General features: G+C 39.8%; 1 non-coding gene across 1 annotated transcript; it reads left to right on the forward strand.

The window, feature by feature from the left end:
• The first annotated feature begins 9,841 nt into the window (after nucleotides 1–9,841).
• On the forward strand, nucleotides 9,842–9,941 carry LOC133457603 (small nucleolar RNA U13). The gene has a single exon (XR_009783889.1). It is a non-coding gene; the product is annotated as a small nucleolar RNA U13 (small nucleolar RNA).
• The last annotated feature ends 564 nt before the right edge of the window (nucleotides 9,942–10,505 follow it).

The following is a 10,505-nucleotide window of genomic DNA, read 5'->3' on the forward strand; positions in this document are numbered from 1 at the left end:
TTAACAGAGCAGACAACCCCCCTGAGTACCCTCAGGGAGTGGTGACTTCTGTTAACATGTGATAAGAATGTAAAAAACCAGCAGTCAGCTCTCTGAGCTGACCTAATTAAGCCTGATTCTGATTCTTCATAGTTTCATAAGGACAAACTTGTTCAAAAAGGTTGATTAACCTCACATTTACTAAACAGTAAAGTTTGAAGTTGGCTTTTAAAGGTGGAGGTGGTGTCTGGACTCCTTCTCAACACCATCTAATCCCTTTCTAAGATGTTGGAACCAAAAATAACATCTGTTTTTATCAAAACTTAGAAGTAAAAAGTTAGGGGACTAAGACATGCCTGAAGTTTCTGTGTCAACTGGCTTCATAGACAAATACACCTGTGTATCATCAGCATAGAAGTGAACATTGATGCCGTGATTCTGGATTATACTTCCCAAGGGCTGCACGTATAAACTGAACAGATAGATATTCATATGAATATAAATGAGTGTTTATGAATATAGTACCTTCCTGTTCAACTTTATGGTGCACATCTGAGCCAAATATGCAAATATTTAGGGTTTTATGATTAGTTAAAAATGAGAATACTGACACAAAAAAATCTTAAAATCAGTATGTTTCTATCTGAGATATAAAAACTGAATTGAAATAGGCATGTTTATTTAACTTTAGTTTTTTTTTTTATTATTTTATCTGAAAGAGACCATGTGCAATTAAAAACATAAATGTAAACACTTGATGCATTGCACCAGAGTTAGCCTTAGGCTAATTTGCATCTGCAGTGCCTCGGTACAAATAAATACAGCACAGATAAAAAACATTATTCAAGGATATGTAACATATACTGTAGCAATAAATCACAGATCTAGCAATAAATCAAACATGAAGTGCCCCTCTCAAACACACACTCACTCACTCACTCACTCACTCACTCACTCACTCACTCACTCACTCACTCACTCACTCACTCACTCACTGATTTATAGTTATATGTAGATATGTCAATATATAGATTTATAGTCATTTTTATGTATATAATTGGAGGTAAATATATGAACCAGTGTATATATAGCATATCTACCTTTATTTATATATATATATATATATATATATATATATATATATATATATATATATATATATATATATATATATATATATATATATATATATATATATATATATAGCATATCTACTCTTATATAGTTAATCAAGTATATTTTTATACCATCGCTGTCTATTTTTCTCTATTATATTGTAGTATTATAGTAAAGTAATGATAATGTAATACTATGCATTATAATTACTTCTATTATTACGTACATAGCACAACTAAATGATGGGCGTTTAGCTTTAGCTTGATTTTGACTATATTTATATTTACATATAATTGAGTATTACATCACTATATTGAACAGTTAATAAAGTAGGTATGTGTGTTTTATAAGTAAGTTTATTGAAACTCTTTTTATATGCAAAAATGTATGTCAGATTCAATCCTACTCTGTTTTGAAGATGTTGGTGGATCCGTGAGGTCTGTCCAAGTGCTGTACATATACATGTATGTATTTGTATTCTGTTTTTGTACTTTTTTGTATTCTTTTTTAACATGCATGTTCGAAATAAAATCTTCAAATCAAATCAAATCAAATCACAGGTGCAGTTTCACGTTTCCGCCGCTAGATGGCAGCAGAGAACCACGTGAACTTCACTGTGAGCTGATTTTCTTCACTCGTGAAGGTTTCTGTCATTATTACACATACTTTAATGTTTATTCATAATTCAAGTGGTTGTTTTTATCCTGTGAGGGATGAAGGGTGACGCAGACGTGCCGATGTCTTCACAGCCAGTTCTGCTCAGGATCAGCTCCCTGTTTTCCACCTTTCTCTTGTAAACTATGACATCAGCGACCTTTGTTGAGCTCAGAAATCCCGGATGCTCACATTCCTTCCTTCATTTAGAGCAGCAGACGCGTGAGCGGCGCGCAGCCGAGCACCACGACTCTATAAATGAACATCCCGGCTCTGCAGGGCTCCTTAATTAGTCATCTCTGTTCCAGGCAGCAGAAACATCGTCACCTCGGAGAGAAACATCGTCACCTCGGAGCAGCTCGTGGTTTTTCCGTGACCCCTGCAGGTCCAGGACCAATACACAGAAAAAAACTGAAAAAAGAGAAAATAAGTAGAACTTAAAAGGAACAGAGATCTTTAAAAAAACAAAATTCAACACAAAATTAATGTAACGTTGTGTTTCTGTAAAAGGAATCAGTTTATGGATCAATCTGGATACAGAAGCCAAAGAATGCAAATCAAACATTACATTTAAAAGAATAATAAAAGCCAGTTTGATGAAGAAATATCATGATAATTGTTAAGTTAGGTGGGTTTTCTTTTTTTAATCTCTTTTTAGCACCATTGTCATATTTTTTTTACTTTGAATCAAAAAAGAATACGACTATCTGTGTTTGACAACAGCTATTTTGTGTTATTTTATAACTTTGTTGTCGTTTTGGTTTGTTTTTTTTGTTTGTTTGTTGTTATTTTTTTTTAATTAAGACGGGATAACAGCTGATTATCAGCTTAAATTAGCATCAGTTGGACTTGACAGTGACCCGTACAGTTACCCCAAGAACCAGTGGTCCATGGACATTAATATTTGGTACAGTTACCAAGAACCAGAGGTCCATGGACATTAATATTTGGTACAGTTACCCCAAGAACCAGTGGTTCATTGACATTAATATTTGGTACAGTTACCAAGAACCAGTGGTCCATGGACATTAATATTTGGTACAGTTACCAAGAACCAGTGGTCCATGGACATTAATATTTGGTACAGTTACCAAGAACCAGTGGTCCATGGACATTAATATTTGGTACAGTTACCAAGAACCAGTGGTCCATGGACATAAATATTTGGTACAGTTACCAAGAACCAGTGGTCAATGGACATTAATATTTGGTACAGTTACCAAGAACCAGTGGTCCATGGACATTAATATTTGGCCACGAATCCAGTTTCCTGATATTTATATGTACTTATTTTCTACGTCGGGGAAATACACGAAGCAAAGCTTGAAGGCTTACAAAAGTCTTGACGCTTGGTCCGACTTCAAGACCATTTGTTGTAGAAATTAAAGTGATGAAGACACCGAACTTTATGATTTGACCGTTTAACGTTAGCTACCCAAAAATCCAACATTACCTGATACAAAATGGGAACCACAAATCCACGTTTCGGTGTCTGGAATCCAGTTGTTTCTGTGAATTGCAGCGATCCATTTGTCTCTCTTAAGCTTATTTTCAGTCTGTAAAATGATAACTTTGATTTCTTGCTAAATCTATGAGTACAGTCGATCGCACAACAGCTCTTTCCCATTTTAGATGTTTTCCAGTTGCTCAAACTGAAAGTTTACGCTGCCACTCAGTCTTTCTGACACTCAGTCTTTCTGACACTCAGTCTTTCTGACACTCAGTGGGCGAAACCTGCTGTGAAGTCGCATCTGTGACGTCATTCCCTCTATTAAAGCGTCGTGCCCGACTGATGAGGAAGTTAACCCTTGTGCTGTCTTTGGGTCAAGGAAGGAGGAAGGGAAGAAGGAAGGAAAGAATGAAGGAAGGAAGGAAGGAAGGAAGGAAGGAAGGAAGGAAGGAAGGAAGGAAGGAAGGAAGGAAGGAAGGAAGGAAGGAAGGAAGGAAGGAAGGAAGGAAGGAAGGAAGGAAGGAAGGAAGGGAAGGAAGGAAGGAATGGAGAAAAGAAGGAAGGAAGGAAGGGGAAAAGAAGGAAGGAAGGAAGGAAGGAAGGAAGGAAGGAAGGAAGGAAGGAAGGAAGGAAGGAAGGAAGGAAGGAAGGAAGGGAGAAAAGAGGAAGGGAAGAAGGAAGGAGAGAGCAGTAGGAAAGAAGGAAGGAAGGAAAGAAGGAAGGAAGGAATGAAGGGAGAAAAGAAGGAAGGAAGGGAGAATAGAGGAAGGGAAGAAGGAAGGAGAGAGCAGGAGTAAAAAAGGAACAGGAGAATTAGGTCATTTTGACCCAAAGACGGTACAAGGGTGAACCATCTTTAATCCCTCTTGTTGGCGGCGGTGGTCTGAAACCCCGTGTGGTCCCTGCAGGAGCGCCGCTACGCCGCTGGGAGCTTCCTGAGGCCTGCAGGAGCACCGCTACGCCGCTGGGAGCTTCCTGACGCCTGCAGGAGCGCCGCTACGCCGCTGGGAGCATCCTGACGCCTGCAGGAGCGCCGCTACGCCGCTGGGAGCTTCCTGACGCCTGCAGGAGCACCGCTACGCCGCTGGGAGCATCCTGACGCCTGCAGGAGCGCCGCTACGCCGCTGGGAGCATCCTGACGCCTGCAGGAGCGCCGCTACGCCGCTGGGAGCTTCCTGAGGCCTGCAGGAGCGCCGCTACGCCGCTGGGAGCTTCCTGACGCCTGCAGGAGCACCGCTACGCCGCTGGGAGCTTCCTGACGCCTGCAGGAGCACCGCTACGCCGCTGGGAGCTTCCTGACGCCTGCAGGAGCGCCGCTACGCCGATGGGAGCTTCCTGACGCCTGCAGGAGCGCCGCTACGCCGCTGGGAGCTTCCTGACGCCTGCAGGAGCACCGCTACGCCGCTGGGAGCATCCTGACGCCTGCAGGAGCGCCGCTACGCCGCTGGGAGCATCCTGACGCCTGCAGGAGCGCCGCTACGCCGCTGGGAGCTTCCTGAGGCCTGCAGGAGCGCCGCTACGCCGCTGGGAGCTTCCTGACGCCTGCAGGAGCGACGCTGGGAGCTTCCTGACGCCTGCAGGAGCGCCGCTACGCCGCTGGGAGCTTCCTGACGCCTGCAGGAGCACCGCTACGCCGCTGGGAGCTTCCTGATGCCTGCAGGAGCGCCGCTACGCCGCTAGGAGCTTCCTGACGCCTGCAGGAGCGCCGCTACGCCGCTGGGAGCTTCCTGACGCCTGCAGGAGCATCGGCAGGAGCTTCCTGACGCCTGCAGGAGCGCCGCTACGCCGCTGGGAGCATCCTGACGCCTGCAGGAGCGCCGCTACGCCGCTGGGAGCTTCCTGAGGCCTGCAGGAGCACCGCTACGCCGCTGGGAGCTTCCTGACGCCTGCAGGAGCGCCGCTACGCCGCTGGGAGCTTCCTGACTCCTGCAGGAGCTCTGACACACGGTGGTTTGAGGTCGACACAAGACTTATTTGGAGAAGCGGCTGACCGCAGTCGCTCTATCTGTTCTCCTGGCTGCGTTTGAAGTGGCTTTCCATGTCTTCCTCATCTATTATGAATCAGGTGACATTTCTGCGGCGGCAGCTTCAATCGATGGAGAGCAGATCTGCTCTCTTTCAGCCGGAGCAGGAGCTGGATTCAGACGGGGAGGGGGGTCTGGAAGCAGACAGCAAAGTCAAAACAGTTTAGAAGAGAGCAGAATCCATCACGGAGGTTTATTTTAGGCCCTGAACTCACCGGAGTCACACGATCAGCCGTCCACGTCAGGCTGTAGCTCCTACAGCTGCGTTGACTGTGTGTTAATGACAGAGGAGTGCAGTAACGAGTTACATTAACTCCGTTACATTTACCTGAGTAAGTTTTGGGAAATGTTGTACTTTTAGGAGTAGTTTTGAATCACTATACTTTTTACTTTTACTTGAGTAGATTTGTGAAGAACAGGGGTCGGCAACCCAAAATGTTGAAAGAGCCATAATGGACCAAAAACACAAAAAACAAATATGTCTGGAGCCGCAAAAAATCTAGTGTTGTATCAGCCTTAGAATGAAGGCAAATGGCGAAAGGCGAAATGTCGAGAAAAAAGTCGAAATGTCGAGAAAAAAGTCGAATGTTGAGAAAAAAGTCAAAATTTTGTGAATAAAGTTGAAATGTTGACAAAAAAAGGCGAAATTTCAACATTAATCTCGACATTTCAACTTTTTCCTCGACATTTTGACTTCTTTCTCGAAGTGCACAATAAATAAAAAAAAATCTTCCCCTCTCAAATATTTTTTCTCCTGCATGGCCCTAATACTTTTCCATAAGTACCAGACTTGTTGACAGCGGCTCATTGTCTGGATGTTTCATTTCTCTGATGCTTTGCTCTCTCATTGGCTGTAGCCTGAGCGGGCGGGTCACCTGACAGCTTCAGATATTTGACGAGACGGTTCTGAGACGCATCGTCTTTGAATTGTTCCCTCATAACAATACAATAATTTTGTATCAAAATTTTAATCTCTGAATATTTTTTTTAAAACTTTGTATTAGTAAAAAAAGAAGTGTGTAGTGTTAACGTGTATTTTTAGCGTATTTTTATCCCCAAACTGGCAGAAAAATGATCCGTACTTCCAAAACAAAGTCGGCTCGGCAGCAGCTACAACCCATAGCTACAACCACGAAAACCATTAATTTATTTATCTTAAAATGGTTAAGCGGTGTGTTTGGGGTTGGTAAAAAAGAGAATCACAGGAAAACATTTCATCCCAAGACCAACCGTAAATTATGAAAAATGTCTGCTTTGGATGAAGCTACGTGGACGACCGCACCTTCAACCATGCTATCAGCTAAACTCATCAAAAGTTGTTGTTTTTGATGAAAACATCCGTTTTTTAAACTCACTACACAGTACCTGAAGTACTTTTTATTTATATCTAGTTGCTGTTGATTTTCTTTGGTACAATAATTAGAAATAATGTGATGTAAAACCTCGTTTTTACGATGGAAGTGGACGAGAGAGATGATAACGACCTAGCAACGGGGGCTAGGTCGTAGTTAGTTAGTTAGCTAGCTAGCTAGCTTTTTCGTACGTTTTTTCACGCTTTTTCCACGCGTTTTTTCGTACGTTTTTTCGTGCGTTTTTTCATACGTTTTTTCTTCCAATTATCGTACGTTTTTTCGTACGTTTTTTCACGTGTTTTTTCGTACGTTTTTTCGTGCGTTTTTTCGTCCAATTATCGTACGTTATTTCGTACGTTTTTTCGTACGTTTTTTCGTACGTTTTTTTCTTCCAATTATCGTACGTTTTTTCGTGCGTTTTTTCGTACGTTTTTTCACACGTTTTTTGTACGTTTTTTCGTACGTTTTTTCTTCCAATTATCGTACGTTTTTTCGTACGTTTTTTCATGCGTTTTTTCGTACGTTTTTTCACGTGTTTTTCGTACGTTTTTCGTGCGTTTTTTCTTCCAATTATCGTATGTTTTTTCGTGCGTTTTTTCGTGGGTTTTTTCACTTGTTTTTTTGTACGTTTTTTTTGTGCGTTTTTTCGTGCGTTTTTTCACTCGTTTTTTGTGAACGTTTTTTTGTACGTTTTTTTGTGCGTTTTTTCGTGCGTTTTTTCGTGCGTTTTTTCGTACGTTTTTTCGTACGTTTTTTCGTACGTTTTTTTCTTCCAATTATCGTACGTTTTTTCGTGCGTTTTTTCGTACGTTTTTTCACACGTTTTTTGTACGTTTTTTCGTACGTTTTTTCTTCCAATTATCGTACGTTTTTTCGTACGTTTTTTCATGCGTTTTTTCGTACGTTTTTTCACGTGTTTTTCGTACGTTTTTCGTGCGTTTTTTCTTCCAATTATCGTATGTTTTTTCGTGCGTTTTTTCGTGGGTTTTTTCACTTGTTTTTTTGTACGTTTTTTTTGTGCGTTTTTTCGTGCGTTTTTTCACTCGTTTTTTGTGAACGTTTTTTTGTACGTTTTTTTGTGCGTTTTTTCGTGCGTTTTTTCGTGGGTTTTTTCGTACGTTTTTTCGTACGTTTTTTCGTGCGTTTTTTCGTGGGTTTTTTCACTCGTTTTTTCACTTGTTTTTTCACTCGTTTTTTTTGTGCGTTTTTTCACTCGTTTTTTTGTACGTTTTTTTGTGCGTTTTTTCGTGCGTTTTTTCGTACGTTTTTTCGTACGTGTAGAGGGGGGTGTAGAGGGGGGTGTACAGTTACATTCTGTAGTAACTGGACTCTATCTACCAAATGAATTACGTTTGCTTAGTTTGTTTTGGTTTCATCAATTTGTGCAAATGGAGGAGGATAACATGAGGACAGGACAAGGAGGAGGAGAAGCTTCATCTCATCATGATTCAGGTTTAGGAGCTTCACCTTCATGAGAGAGACGTAACAACTGTTTGTCTGTTTTGGAGGTTTAGTTTAGTTTATTAAGAATCCCCATTAGCTGGTACCGTAGTAACCAGTTGGAGGTGCAAAGAGAAGAATAGATGTTTCCTCACAAACACTGTCACACTGGATATTTACAGTACATTTCCCAGACCTATAAGGCTGGTTGAGGTGTTCACTCCACTAGCGTTGCCACCTCGGCGCTGCTCTATTCTGGGGAGCCAATGACGTGATCTGTAGTTTGCATTATTCGTTTTGGAATACTCAATTGAGGAATATACTGCATGGGATTTGGACTCAGAATAATTGCTATAATTGCCACGGCATGCCGAGCTGACCGGAGCATCGAGACTGGAGGGATGATTAAAAATGTGATGTCCGCCCACCATGAGCTTAAAAATGTACGTAATTTGCAAAATAGCCGTTTTTATATTCTATATTGTTCAGAGGACACGGTTCCAATAAATAAGTACCAGGTATTTATTGGTATTTATTTATGCATCTGTTGCTACTTTTTTTATTGTATTTTTGCTTTTGTATTTTTTAACTGTATTTTATATAATGTGTTTGTTTCACTTGTAAGGTTAACTTTGGTGACCTGAAAGACACCTCTAAATAAAAATAATTATTAAATTATCATCAGGTATATACACATATATATATACACATATATACACATATATAAATATATACACATATGTGTATATATATACAGTAGTCCAGTTGAGGGGGGATGAGGGGGGATGGCATCCCCCCTGAAATAAAAACGGTCCAAATCATCCCCCTGTAAAACTGCCATCCCTCTTTTCCATCCCTTATGTCATTTCATCAATGAATGTGGTTTTACTGCTATTTCAACATTTAGAGTCATCACCAGAAAAATAACACCAGAAAAATAACTTATTTGACCATTTTTACCTGTTTCAAGTAAATTTTCACTTGAAATAAGTAGAAAAATCTGCCAGTGGGACAAGATTTATCTCATTACAAGCAAAAAAATCTTGTTCCACTGGCAGATTTTTCTACTTATTTCAAGTGAAAATCTACTTGAAACCGGTGAAAATTGTTGTTTTTTCCAGTGATGAGTCTTGTTTTAAGTGTAATGACATTTTTTTACTAAAATGAGACAATTTAACTAGAAATAAGACAAATATTCTTGTTAAGATTGTGAGTTTTTGCAGTGATCCATGTTACTTATCCTGTGAAGGACAGAGTCATATTGATAAGTTCAGAAAAGTGTTTTTTATTGTTGTGTTTTGATGTATTTGATGTAAGCCCAGTGGATATTTAAAGCTTACAGAAGGCTGCATTTAACTGCTGCTATGTCATTCCTGTAGTATTTCTGCAGCTGTTTTGGTCACTGCTATTATTTGTAATATATTATATTATTTGTAATCAGCACAAATTATCTGTCCCCATATGATAAAATCCACCATCCCCCTGATTTTTTTTTACAACTCGAGTACTGTATATATATATAGGCTATATAGTTTTTTGTGAGGGTGAAGGAGGCTGCACTTCCCCTCTCAACCACCAGATGTCGCTGTTGCAGGTTTTCTTTTTAAACCGCTCCCAGAATGCACCTCTCCCGACGACTTCAACTCTAGCGCTAAAACTTGGTAATTCAGAGTTAATGGAACATAAAAAAGTAACTTTAGTGTTTTACAGATAAACCTTGATCTGTTTGTGGCGGAACCAGAGAGAAACGGAGGAACCGGAGCGGAACCGTGAGTGAGTGGGACGGAGCCGGGATACAACAGCAACCCGCTTCCGCCAAACCAGCGATCCTTTCGGTTCATGAAAGTGATGATTGGTGACGTCACGGGTCTCCGTGATAGGTGCGAACCGAACCTTGTTACGCTGTCGCACCTCAGCCTTCTGATCCCGAACCGATAATCGATATGATGAAAAGTAAAGATGTTATTGATCTGATCAGCCTTCTGATCCAGAACCGAGATTTTTATTATGTACAAAATTAATTTGGAAGTAAAGTCAACTTATTTTTCTCTTTTTTCCCTTTAAAGTCAATTTAATTTTGATAAATAAAGTAAATTTAACACTATTAAGTTGACTGTACTTGCAAAATGTATTATTTACATACAAAAAATGAAGTAGTTTCTACAAAGATTAGTCTTTCTTGATCTAAATAATCTCATGCGAAAAGTTGATTAATTTTTTTTAAGTAGATCAATATTTGTATCAGTTTTTATATTTATATCAGTATTTATATTTTTATTTGTATCAGTATTTATATTTATATTTGTACCAGTATTTATATTTGTATCAGTATTTATATTTGTATCAGTATTTATATTTGTATCAGTTTTTATATTTATATTTGTATCAGTATTTATATTTATATTTGTATCAGTATTTATATTTATATTTGTATCAGTATTTATATTTATATTTGTATCAGTATTTATATTTGTATCAGTTTTTATATTT

Source organism: Cololabis saira, chromosome 12 (assembly GCF_033807715.1).
Source record: "Cololabis saira isolate AMF1-May2022 chromosome 12, fColSai1.1, whole genome shotgun sequence".
NCBI classification, from domain to species: Eukaryota; Metazoa; Chordata; class Actinopteri; order Beloniformes; family Belonidae; genus Cololabis; species Cololabis saira.